At 37.3% G+C, this 14,019-nt stretch overlaps 1 pseudogene across 1 annotated transcript; it reads right to left on the bottom strand.

Annotated features, from left to right (window-relative positions):
- Nucleotides 1–12,709: 12,709 nt before the first annotated feature.
- Nucleotides 12,710–13,729, bottom strand: LOC308416723 (mortality factor 4-like protein 1; annotated as a pseudogene). The gene is made up of 2 exons: nucleotides 13,395–13,729; nucleotides 12,710–13,340 (listed from the first exon to the last, which is right to left on the bottom strand). The product of its transcript is annotated as a mortality factor 4-like protein 1 (transcript).
- Nucleotides 13,730–14,019: the final 290 nt, after the last annotated feature.

Below are 14,019 nucleotides of genomic sequence, written 5' to 3' on the forward strand. Positions count from 1 at the left end.
TTTGTTGATTTTTTCAATGGTTCTTTTTGTTTCTATTTGGTCTATTTCTGCCCTAATTTTGATTATTTCTTGCAGTCTACTCTTTTTGGGTATATCTGCTTCCTTTTGTTCTAGGGCTTTTAGCTGTGCTGTCAGGTTTTTTGTTCTTCCTTCTAAGAAAGACTGAGGCATCCACTTTCTGGACTTCCTTGTTTTTGAACTTTATAAGTTCTGTGGATAGTTTCTTGGGCATTCCGAATCTAGAAGTCATCTACATTCCTTGACTTGTTTACCCTATCTTTAGTGCCAGTGTTGGAGAGTAGAATAATTTTGTGCTTTGAGTATCACTGACTCCTTTTGCTATTAGCAGAAAGAAATTTTTTGTTTTATTAAGTTTTAAGGAATTAGCTTCAATATGTTTAGACAACCAACCCTTTTGATGATTAACTGTATGCCACAACAAAATGGAAGGAGTGATTGTTCCTCATATATACAGGCTCCAGGGACTGGATCAATTCTACCTCATGATGTATCTCAGCAGAGAAGAGGTGACCACTCAATACCACATCTCCATGCTTTTAAACAAAGAATGACTCTAACTAGGTGAACTGTAAGACCTCTATATTATTTTAATTATATGAATATTTTATTTAAAATAAGACAGGGAACAGGAACATCTTATGAGACACTGCCTAATGCAGTAAATCTAACTAGTCATTCTGTTAGTTAGTATTTGATAATTCATCTACAGTGCATCGATTAGTTTTGGTTATAATCCCAGATCAATTTATTTCTTTTGTTCTCTTACAACCACAGAGATTCCTCTTGTTCCACTGTGCTACGGTTTCTTCTTCTCGTTACTTGAGATACTGCTCTATACAACCTGTTGTGGTTTGAGTAAAATTGGTTCATAGATAGTGGCACTGTTAGGTAGTGTTGCCTTGTTGGAGTGGGTGTGGCTTTGGTGGAGGAAGTTTTTAATTGGGGGTAAACTTTGAGGTCTCAGATGCTCAAGCCAGGTTTAGTATCTCTCTTTTCCTGCTGCTTGCCAATCCAGAATATTCAGCTATTTCTCTAGCACTATGTCTACTTGCAGTCTTCCATCTTTCCTGCCTTGATGACAATGGACTAAATCACTGAACTGTTAGCCAGCCAGCCCATATTAAATGTTTCTTATAAAATGTTTCATAGTCATATTGTCTCTTCACAACAATAGAAACCCCAACTAAGACAGTACTTTCACCTTTCCATGTAACTTGTACGTTAAATGCATTCCAAATGCCACAAGCTGACAGTTTGGTTGCCAGCCTGGAGTACAGTTGAGAGGTGATGAAACTTAAGATTTGGGGTTCATTGGAAGGGAAGAACATCATTGAAGGGTTATTGGAGTTCCCAACATTTCTACCATTTCTTGTTCTCAGGCTATGTTGAGGTGAGCAGCTTTTCTCTGTTTATGTTCCTCATTGCATCACAGGCCTCAAAGCAGTGGAGCTCACAAGCATGAGTCAAAAGAAGTCTTCAAGATCTGTACCTTATGTGGGTTTTGTCACATCAATACAGATACTGACACAGCAAAACTGATCAATCCATTGGTATCTTTGCCCATCTCTCTGAAAAAATTTATTCCTAGACAAGTAAAGTTTCCAAGGAGAAAAAAGACAGGACACTTTTGCACAAGAAACTCAACATGCAATGTGGGTGATGATTTGTGCACAAATAATTGGTTTAAAAAATGTATGTAGCAATAAAGGTCCATCAACTGTAGAAATACATAGGTAAGCAATTTTGCAATTAAAAAAGATGCAAAATTTACCTTCTCCATCCCCTGGGTGAAACAGGATATATTTGAGGCAGTAAGATTCTGACTTGGATCTTGAAGGATAAGAAGGTGTAAGGCATGAGGTGAGGTAAGAGGGACATACCAGTTAGAAGAGATTGTGGGTAATACCAGAGAGACAGGCTGGGGTTTTGTAGAGGCTCTGAATGAGTTTGCACCTGATTCAGTAGGCAGCTGTCAGCACCAAACTAAATGTGCATAATGATGCTGATACCTCCTCCAGAAAGAAAAGGAAAGAAAAGAACTTTGCAGATCCGAGGAAATTCAAATATTCATAAAGAACATATGTGCAGGGCTATAATGACATACACTCAACTTTAACAACAGATAATAAACTAAAAATATTCCTAGGGAAGAAAGCAGGCCTAGCTTTTTTCTCCATTCTCTCATTTCCTTTGCCTTTGATTCTCATTGGTATTGTTCTGTGGCCTGAAGCTGCTTTTCCTGTTTGTCAACAAGGCTTGTAGGACACTGTGATAGCCCTGGGTGCATTTTCAGTCCTCTCTACTATCTCTTAGCCGCATTCCCTGCATCTCTCAAAAGCATCTTCTGAATCTCATGGAATATCCTCATGCAAAAGCAGCTTTAACAGATTGTAGAAAATAGAATCATGTCTATTGCACTTCTTAGCATATTCCCAGTTTGGCATTCTGTTGACGGTCGGGGGTTACTTTATCCATCTCTGTAGAAAGCACATGGTCCAGAGTAGGTGAGGTTAAGCATGTCACAGCTGGAGACAGCCAGGGGCTTCGGTGGCAGTTTTTTCTTTTTGTATTGGATTTTTTAAAGCTTACATTTTAAATGTTATCCTACTTTCTGATTTCCCCTTCTGAATCCCCCTATCCCATCCCTCTTCCTCCTGCCTCTATGAGAGTACTCTTCCACCAATCCATCCACTTCCACCCACCTCCCAACTACCTACTTCTTCCAACCTTCCCACCATGGCATTCCCTACTCTGGGGCATTGAGCCTGCACAGGGTCAAGGGCCTCTCCTCCTCTTGTTGCTCAATAAGTAAATTCTCTGCTAATATGTGGGTGGAACCATGGGTCCTCCAATGTATACTCTTTGGTTGGTGGTTTAACCTCTGGGATCTCTTGAGGGGGGTCTGATTGGTGATACTGTTGTTCTTTCTATGGGGTGGAAAACCCCTTGAGCTCCTTCAGTCCTTTCTTTAACTCCTCCACTGCAGACCCTGTGCTCAGTCCAGTGGTTGGTTGAGAACATCCAAACCTGTATTTCTCAGACTCTAGGAAAGCCTCTCAGGAGACAGCTTTATCAGGAGCCTGTCAGCCCTTCTTGGCATCCACAATATTATCTGGGTTTGATGACTGTATATGGGATGAATCCCCAGGTGAGGCAGTCTCTGGATGACCTTTCCTTCAGTCTCTGATCCACACTTTGTCAGTGTATTTTCTCCTGTGAATATTTTGTTCCCCCCTCTAAGGATGACCAAAACATCCACTCTTTAGTCTTCTATGTTCTTGAGCTTCATGTGGTCTGTGGATTGTATCTTGGGTAACCTGAGCTTTGAGGCTAATATTCACTTATCAGTAAGTGCATACCATATGCGTTCTTTTGTGATTGGGTTACCTCAATCAGGATGATATTTTCTAGTTCTATCCGTTTGCTTAAGAATTTCATGAAGTCATTTTTTTAAATTACTGAGTAGTACTCCATTGTGTAAATATACCATATTTTCTGTACCTTTTCCTCTGTGGAAGGACATCTGGGTTGTTTCCAGCTTTTGGCTATTATAAATAAGGCTGCTATGAACATAGTGGAACATGTGTCTTTCCTCTACTCAAAATATAAACAGGCTGAGAAAGAAATGACACTCTTCACAATATCTACAAACAATAATATTAAATACCTTGGTGTGACTCTAACCAAGGAAGTGAAAGATCTGTATGACAATAACTTCAAGTCTCTGAAGAAAGAAATTGAAGAAAACCTCAGAAGATGGAAAGATCCCCCATGCTCATGGATTGGCAGGGTTAGTATGGTAAAAATGGCCATCTTGCCAAAAGCAATCTATAGATTCAATGTAATCCCCATCAAATTTCCAACTCAATTCTCTATAGAGTTGGAAAGAGCAATTTGTAATTTTTTTTGAAATTACAAAAAACCCAGGATAGCAAAAACTATTCTCAACATAAAAGAACTTCTGGGGTAATCACTATCCCCAACCTCAAGTTGTATTACAGAGCAATAGTGATAAAAACTGTATGGTATTGTTTTTAGAGACAGGCAGGTAGATCAGTGGAACATACCTGTTTCAAATCTGCATGAATAATATTAGCCCCAGAGTCTGCCATGCTTGGGTAATGAAGCCATTTCTGGGGGCTAAAATTTTAATACCATGCAGTATGGATTTTCATAAACAAATGAGTTGTATACTTTATGGTTTGTATATTTCATGTTACCACAAGAGATGCAAAGAAGTCCTTTAAAATGTTTCATTGAATCCCACATCCATCTGAGGATGCAGAATATACACTGGAGAGATATGATCTTCTTAGAGACAGTGTTCACAGGAGGTGCGTATTAAGGCATTCAGAATATGATTTAGAAGAGACATAAATTACTGATTTCTGAAAACTTATTTTGAGTCCTCAATCTGAGTGACTGTTTATCTTGCCTTCCTTTTGTATATGGCATGAAGAGTTATGGATTGGGCATTTTGTTTTTACTAGTTTTTGCAGCTCTATTTTATTGATAGTACTGTTATTTTCCCACTGGATTTTAAGGCAGATGAATTTTGCTGAGCTATGATTTGTGCACTTCTCTGTTCACCCATAAAGTGATGGTCAGATGTGTGACTATAAATGCAGATTTGTTCAACTTACATCACCATCACCTTGAGAACATTTTCTTACTCTTGAGGGAAACCCTAAACCCATTAAATAATTACCTCAGAGTCCTTATCATTCAAATGGTAGCAAACCACAAATCTACTTTCTATCTTTATAGATTTCACCACTATTTGACTTTCTATGCAAATGGAATTATGTGCCACATAGTCTTTGACCTTTTCTTTCATATATGTTTTTGAGATTTGTGAATACAATAAGCCAACACCACACTCTTTTTATGTACACATACACAGTTGTATATATATACACACATACACATTTGTGGATATACCCCATTTTATACATGTATTTTTTGGCAGGTATTTAAATAATTCCTTTTTCCTGGCTATTGTGAATCATACTGTTGATGATTTAGTCAAAGTTTTTATGTGTGTACATTTTGTTTTCCTTAGGCATGATGCTATGTCATGTGTAGTGTAAGATTATGTTTAAACAATTGAGGGGCTGCCAAAACAACTCCCCATAGCAGAGGCGCCCCTGAGCATCTCACCAGCAGTGGATTAGGACTCCAGCTTCTCATCCTCCTTGCCAAGATTTCTTATTGTCAGCTGTTTTTTTTTAATGATTCCAGAAGGTATGAAGAATATCTCTTTGTGGTTTTGATTTGCATTTCCCAAGTGACTTAAATTGTTGAGTGTCTTTTTTTTTTTTGGGTGCCCATTTGTCACTTGTGTATCTTTTGTGGATAAATGGCTCTTCAAATCCCTTGCAATTTACAAACTGACTTTGAACTATGGAATTATAAGTATCCTACACCCCCAGCCTTTGATTTGGAGTAGATGTGAATTTTGATATTTCCTGAAATTATGTTTTTTTTGTTGTTGTTGTTGTTGTAAGATGTAGAGTCCTTTGGATATGTGCCCAAGGGTGTTCTCTAGACTTTTTATTTCTTATTTTTTTAAACAACTTTACTTTTTTACAACTTCATTTAAAGAAGAGAGATACACGTACAGATTTTTTAAAGCATTTTGGCAATTCTTTTATAGGTTTGATCGCATGCATTGAAATCCCACTAGCTACCATAAGCATAAAGTACATGTAGAACAGAATGTAACATTGAGACAGTCAGAGTTTTCTAGGTGTGTACAAATTAAACATATGATCTTTGAATACCAAAAATTGCCACAAGGATATATTCCTAGCTCTTGGATTATTATTGATTTAAGGTCTAGGTGTACCACACTCTGAGAGGGTGCAATACACTTGTTTTTTTTTTTTTTCTAAGAAGGAAAAAATTTTTCTAAGAAAAAAAAAAGTGAGGCTTTCACTGTTTGACCTTTGTTATTTTTGAGCTTCATATGGTCTGTGAGTTGTTTCTGAGTGTTCAGATATTTCTGGGGCTAGTATTCAATTATCAGTGACTCCATATTATGTCTGCTCTTTTGTGACTGGGTTACCTCACTCAGGATCATATTCTCTAGATGCATCCATTTTCCTAGGAATTTCATAAAGTCATTGTTTCTGATAGCTGAGTAGTACTCCATTGTGTAAATATATATAAAAAAAATGTATCCATTCATCTACTGAAGGACATCTGGGTTCTTTCCAGCTTCTGGCTATTATAAATAGGGCTGTTATAAACATTGTGGTGCATGTGTCCTTATTGTATGTTGGAGCTTCTCTGGGGTATGTGCCCAGAAGTGGGATAACTGGATCTTTAGGTAGTACTATGTCCAATTTTCTGAGGAATATCCAGACTGATTTCCAGAGTGGTTGTATCAGTTTACAACCCCACCAACAGTGGAGGAGTGTTCCTCTTTATCTGCATCCTCACCAGCATCTGCTGTCATCTGAGGTTTTGATCTTAGCCATTCTGACTGGTGTGAGGTGGAATCTCAGGGTTGTTTTGATTTGCATTTCCCTGATGATATGTGGATTTTATACAGGATAAACCAGGGTCTTCTTCAGAGTTCTCAGTTTCTTTAATAAAATAATCTGAGAGTGGGATTAAATGGCAACAGTAGAGTAGTCTTATTAGAAATCATAAGAAAAACTGCAGGGCAGTCAAGCCAAAAACTTTAGCAGCTGCCCAGAGGACAGGAAGAGAGAAGAGATAGGAGAAAGTCATGTGATTTAAGCTGGTATAGAGGTCAGCACATGACGAGGAATCAACCTTCAGAAGAAAAGTAAAAAAGACAAAATGTTGGGAGAAAACTCAAACTGTTAATGAAAGCATGGTAAAAAAAGAGGTAGAAAAAAATTAAGGAAAAGTTACACTTTTCTGAATAATTTCAACCATGCATAGCTGTGGTCAGTAAGCTTCTGCAACAGGCAGGGATGCTGGATAGGAAATTGTAGTGTCTCATTAAAGGAAAAATTGTCCCACCTATCTCATTAGCATGGCCTCACTTTTCTATGTGTGTTCCCAGAGCTAAAGTGACTGTGCCAGCCCAGCAGGAACATTAGATGTCTGCCCAGCCAGAGGTTCTGCTCTCATAACCAGGAGCTTCTTCAATTCTAACATCAAATACTTCATTGTGATCATGAAGGATGTTTTTCAGTATTTGCAATGCTGTCTTTCTGAAAATCGGATCAGTGTTAGACTTGGAAAGTGACTGTCCATTTACCTTCCTCTATCTGCTGTGAGATTTTTGGTTGGCTTAGCAATATTTCTTGCTTAAATATTTGACAGAATTCTCCAGTGAGGCCATTTGCTCTGAAGTGTTCTCCCTGCAAAGGTTGTTAACTATAAATGCACTTGCTTTAATAGGTATTGAGTCATTTGGTTCATTTCTTCTTGAGTGAACTTTGGTGGTGTCTGTACTTCAAGGACGTTTTGTTCATTTCATCTTAATGGTTGAATTTATTGATGTACAATCCTTTTACACTCTTTAAGCATTTGTAGGGTCTATAGTTATACTGGTTAGTAGCAATTTATGACTTGTTTTTGGAATTAAAGAAACATACTCTGTGTATAGCAACGGAGTTTATATATTTACCAACAGTTTAATTGGATAATTTTAGTTTCAAACAGAAAATGAAAGGGAAAAACTGAAGATTATACAACCCCTGTCTCAAAAAATTTTAAAAAGGAATTTAAAAATCTCTCTCTCTCTCTCTCTCTCTCTCTCTCTCTCTCTCTCTCTCTCTCTGTCTGTCTGTCTGTCTCTCTCTCTGTCTCTCTCTCTCTCTTTCTCTCTCTGTGTGTATGTGTGTATGTGTGTATTCATTCATGTATACCTATGTGCTTATAGAGTTAGAGGACAACCTATAGCATTCCGTTCTTTTCTTACACTATGTTCCACCATGTTTTACCATCCCAGGAGTGGAACTCATGTTTTCAGGCTTCTGGGCAAAAGCCTTTACCTGGTAAGTCAGTGTATCAGCTTATGGATTCTTTTATAGCTTACCAATATGAGTAGAGATGTGATTTTAAATTGTTTTCTTGTTTCTTTTATAGTTAATTTTTAAATAATTTGTTAGTTTTTAAAGATGGCATCTAAGGTAAATGATTTGAGGCTTTGATATATTCTAATACAGGCATTGAATGTCTTGTATTAGGTGCTTTCTAATTTCTCTTTCAATTTTTAAATTTTTAGTTAAGAAATTTTTAAATAATTTAATTAATTAAGAAATATTTAAAAATTCCTTAAGTACTGGAGGATTTTTAAAGGTATTACCATTAGTGATTCTAGTTTTGTGATCGCTGGACTGAGCTGTCAACTTTGCAGAGTCCAAAGTACCCTGGGAGATGGGTCTTTAGACCTGCCTGTTGAGATTAATTATTTGTTATATTATTTGGGATAAGGAGACCTGTCAGCTCTGGGTGGCAGAATTCCTTGACTGGGATCCTGATCTGTGTAAGCGGAGAAATGGCGCTGAGCCGCAGCAGGCTTTTTACCAGTGTCTGCTTCCTGTCACCGTCACAGGACAACTGCCCCAGATTCCCACTGCTGGGACCGTTCTACCTTGGTGGACAGTGAGGTAGGATTGTAGGCACAAATATGCCCTTTCTCTCTTATGATTCTGTCATGGGTTATTTTATCACAACGAATGGAAGAGCCATCATTGCAGGGAGGAGAGATTTATTCATTTATTTCAATCCCAGTCCCAGTTCTCCTTGATTCATGCTTGGGCCCATTTTCTAGAGGAGAATGCCAGAGAAGTGAGTGTGCATGGCCGATGGGAATCATAGAGCAAGGCTTAAACCAGGGTGGAACTGAAAGTCTTAAAGGCTCGCACTGAGTAGGCACATCCAAAGACTATATTAGCTATAAATCCTCCTTAAGCTTTTAAAAAAGACAATTACATACTACCAATATAAAATGCTGTCTTATATAGAGTTTCTATTGATGTGATAAAGCACCACAGTCAAAAACAACTTAGGGAGGAAAGAGCTTGTTTCACCTTCCAATTTCATATCACATTCTGTCATAGAAGAAAGTCAGTGCAGGAACCTGGAACAGAAGTGAAGAACTATCCATGGGTGGACACTGCTTACTTCCTTGCTCTCTGTGGCTTGAGTATTTTGCTTTTTTACACAGCTCACAACCACCTGCCCCATTGTGGCACTCCTTACAGCGGATTGGGCCCTCCTACATCATTCATTGATGAAGAAAATTCCTCCACAGGCTTGTCCACATGTCTTTTCTAAATTGACGTTTTTCTCTTTCCAAATATCTTTTATCACATTGGAAAAAAATCAGTGAGGACAAACAGTATAGAGTGAATGGACACATTCCAAAATGAACAAATGGGAGAATAGCAAGGAAAAGCTGGATTAAAGCAAGACTCGAATTTATCAAACATTGAATCGTGAACTCTGTGAATACTATCCAGTTGTGTATGATGACATTATTTCAGCTCTAACAGGCTTAGGTATCTCTGCCTCTATGGCTTTACTGGTTACAGCTCATAGGGCTTATCTCTTGAGCTGGCTCTACTTCAGTTTCTTTGCCAGACATTTTACACTCACATTATCTCCATCAACCTGGAGTGTTCTCTGCAATATAGGCTTCAACCTTAAAACTTAACGTATAACCCTGTAAGGTCTTACATACAATAGCTGAAATCTCACTTTGCTACATATTATCTGACTTGTGAGTCCTTTCTTTAAAACAATGAGTGTAAGCCTCCAGTTGTATAACCCATAATGTCATACCAACAATCAAGACAGTCTATTGTCAGGTGTAACTGTTGCCAGGGTCGCTTAAACTTCACTCAGCTCCCCCTTCTCATGTGGCTATGCGTAATCAAGGACCTGTAGAGATACTCTGTTATCAAGGGAATAATTTTCAAATGAGTTCACAGTGTTTTGGCCTTTCTTTAATGAGGTAAGTCTGTTTAATAACTCTGATTTCTTGGTGTAAAACCTTAAAAGTATCTGATGAAGCCATACCTTTCCCCACTTCTTTGCTCTACTGTGGTTCTAGCTGGAAACCTGGCTGAAAGCAACCAGCAATCACAATTCTGCAGTCTCAACAATTGTGTATCTTGAAATTTCCTCTGCCAAATTAATTAGTCCATTGCTTTTGACTTCAGTGTCACGCACATCTTGATAATATGAACAAAATATGTGACATAAGTTGCCTCTAGTTAAATTCTCAGAATAGTTAGTGCTGTTGCATGAAATTGTATGAACTCTACTAATAGCTATTCCATTGGTAATCTAGTCTTTCAAGCTTTCACTGTATCTGCCATTAAGCTTTCCTCATATTCTGCAGCTTTTCTACCCTGAAGCTCCGGATTCTTCTAAATTCTCTCCATACACCAGGCCTAGGACACATATAGTTAGTTTTAGTCATAGAAATGATCCACTCCCACTATTGATTTTTCATATTAATAACGAATATTGTTCTGGTCACTATGATCCAAATATCTGACACACATGAATTAAAGCACGGATGGTTTAGTTTGAGTCATGAGTTCAGAAGTTTCAGTCCAACAGGGTGAGAAGTTTGTGGCGGGGCAATAGACTACAAATCACCATGGAAAGGATGTAGAGAGAAACAAATAGAAAATGTCCAGGGACAACATTACTCTAAAGGTAAATTTCCAGTGACATTTTAGGTCCCACTGTCCAAAGTTTCCAGAATCCTCTGAAGCAGGAAGACCAATGGCCAAAACATCAGCTTGCATACAAAATTTAAGTTTCAAATAACAAGAGTTACAGAACATACTTTGTAAGACTGAAATTCCCTTAACTAACATTACTGGGAAAGTTGCAGAGCTTATAGTCTGGGCTTCCCCCCACCACCACCTTAAAACTTTATTAAAAAAGAGGGATACAAATATAGATTTTAAAAGGAATTTTGACATAACACTATATGGATATTTTTGTCAGTACTTAATTCTTTTAGAGGTTTGATAGCATGCATTGAAATCCCACTAGTTAACATAAGCATAAAGTACATGTAGGACAGAACATAACTAGAAACAGTTTTCTTGGTGAGTATAGTTTAAGCATAATAATCTGTGAATACCAAAAAATTGCCACAAGGCTATATTCTTAGCTCTTGGATTATTAAGAATTTAAGTTTCAGGTGTACCACACTCCGAGAGGGTACTATATATTTATTTTTTCCTAAGACAGACTGAGGATTTCATTTTTTGGCCTTTGTTTTTCTTGAGCTTTATATGGCCTGGGAGTTGTTTCTGGGGTGGTGAGAACTTTCTGGGGTTAGTATGAAATTCCTAAGAAAATGGATGAATCTAGAGAGTATGAGCTTTTTGTTCAATGTAAGTCCATTTGACAAATATCTGCACTATGGTATTGTTGAATAACACAATCTATAATATAAAACAAGTCATTCAGAGTTACTTTCAAGTCTTATGTTTCCTTCTCATATTCTAGATCCGTTTTCTGCTTACTTGTTATCTACTATTAACAGAAAAACATTGAAACATCCTAGTCTGAAATATGCTTGTCTGCTTTCCTTATAAATCAAAAAGATTCCCCTACACATATTTTGCTTGTGTTATTAAGTGTACATACATTTAATATTGCTGTGTACACTTGATGAACTCAACTGTGTGTATGCATATGCATGCATGCATATGCGTTTGTCCTACTGGTTATCAATTCTTTAAAAAATTATTTACTTTATGTATAGGAGTATACTGTCATTGTCTTCAGATACATGAGAAGAAGGTTTAAGACTCTGTTACAGATGTTTATGAGCTACAGTGTAGTTGCTGGGAATTGAACTCAGAACCTCTGGAAGAGCAGTCAGTGCTCTTAACCACTGAGCCATCTCTCCAGCCCCATCATTACTATGGTTATGCTGTTAATACATTTTTTTTTGTAAGAGCCACTGTGTTTTAGTTTCATACAATGTACCTTAATTTGCTCAAATGCCAAGATTTTTATTTCTAAACATCTTATTTTAAACTTATCAGCCTTGTTCTTATGTCCAGTTCTTCAGATATCTGTAATAATAACACAATTATAACAACAACAACACTATTCTTTTTTTTTAAAAAAAAATTGTCGACAATATGAAAAACAAAATTTACTTTTTAATAAAACTGTAGCCACATAATCAATCATATATCATTTAATGTGCACAAATCTAAAAACCATAAAAACAACCCACCATTCTTCGGCAAAGGAGCAAAGATAAAACACCTAAGGAAAAACATGGGTGACTTGCAGAGAATAGACCATTTTTAAAAAAGCACAGATGGATGAGTGTTCAGTTATAGACACTGAAGTATATACACTTTGGCACTAGGAATCAGAGCATTTTGTCACAGAGCATTAACACATATTATAAAAGTGCGTAGTGTCAAAGGAACAGAACCACCAATACTCAAAAGCAGCTTTGTCAATGGCAAACCCTCTACAACATGTCTCTCTGTCATCCATCACTGATACACTGGTAGGAACTTTGAAATGAGAAGAAGAAAGAAAAGAGGAGCAGTTACTTCTTTTATTTTTTTCTGTTTAAAATCAAACAAAATAAACACCAACTCTCTTATACACTAATGGTCTTCAAAGTACATCACCTGTACAAGAGAAGGACTAAGAAACAAACTGTTTAAAGAGATCCAAGCACTACTGAGGGGGAGCACACCCCTCACATGGCTTCCTGATGGCACTCGGGAGGAGCCACTTCATACTCACTGGCACTGAGCAATGTTGCAGAATTCTTCACCACGTACTTGAGGAAATCATGTAAATAGTCCACTAATAATGTAAGGCTTTTCTCATTTAGAGATATATGGGCCAACATCACTCCATTTTGCACAAATAATCTCAGTAAATATGGTACTCCAAGCACCTGGGACATGGGCTTATCCCGGGGATCCACAAAAATTTCAGCAGACTGTGGTCTCTCAAGTTTGTACCATAGCTGAGTGCCCAACATTACACTGAAGTGCTCCTTTATCCCTGCCACAACTTCATTAACAGCATATTCCTTATTATCTGTATTTCCTTGAGACATTATAATTTGCATAGTCCTCCAAAATGGAATCCAAGTTCTTCTTGGCAGGAAGATAAAAAGCTGCTTTTGTCTGGTGATCAAGTCCCAGTCATCTACAAACCATGATTTCAGCTCTTCAGGAATCTTCACTTTAACTTCAACTCTGTTCATGAATATTTCTTCATTTTCAACAGTGTAATCTACCTGGGCGCTCTTCTTTCTAGGAGGCTGAGGTGTCTTACTGGTACTGCCACCATCTCTGTTTCCAGGTGTTTTCTGTTTTCTGCTTGTTTTTTTTTTTTTTTTTTTTTTTTTTTTTTTTTTTTTTTTTTTTTTTTTTTTTTTTTCACTTCAACATTTTTATGTTGCAGGTCAAATGTCTTCATTCCCGGAATAGCCCCTCTCATAAATGTCCTCTGCATACTGTTTCTGATTGGTCTTTTGAAGTTCTTGCTGTTTCTGCAAATTGGGATCCACATATTTGAGTAATCTGCTTTCTTGAACCAATTCATCCTAATTTTTAGTCCGACCACTGTAGTGGATAAAGTACTTCACTTGTTTGCCCCTTATGGCAACTTTTATACATTTTGCTTCATAAAAAAGAGGACCATGAAAGCACAGTCCTAGTTTGCCCTCCTGAAATTTAAGCTTCAGGTCCTGCTTGGGCGCCATTTATAAGTGATTTTCTGCCTCATTCTTCTCCTACTACCCCCAAGCACCAACAATACTATTCTAACATATTTCAGTTTTGAGTAGTTTGATCATTGATTTATCATATGTGTGACAATTCTTTGATTGCCTGGTAACCTTTGATTTGATTCCAGGCTTTGTGAATTTTCCCTTAGTGAATGCTGAGTTCTTTGTACCTATAAATATTACAGATTTTTTTTTTCTTTTGGGATCAGTTGAGTTGCTTGGAAACAGTTTGATTCCTTTTGTATCTGTCCTGCTTTTAAAATTTG

This window comes from Micromys minutus (genome assembly GCF_963924665.1).
Source record: "Micromys minutus genome assembly, chromosome: 1".
Classification (NCBI taxonomy): Eukaryota; Metazoa; Chordata; class Mammalia; order Rodentia; family Muridae; genus Micromys; species Micromys minutus.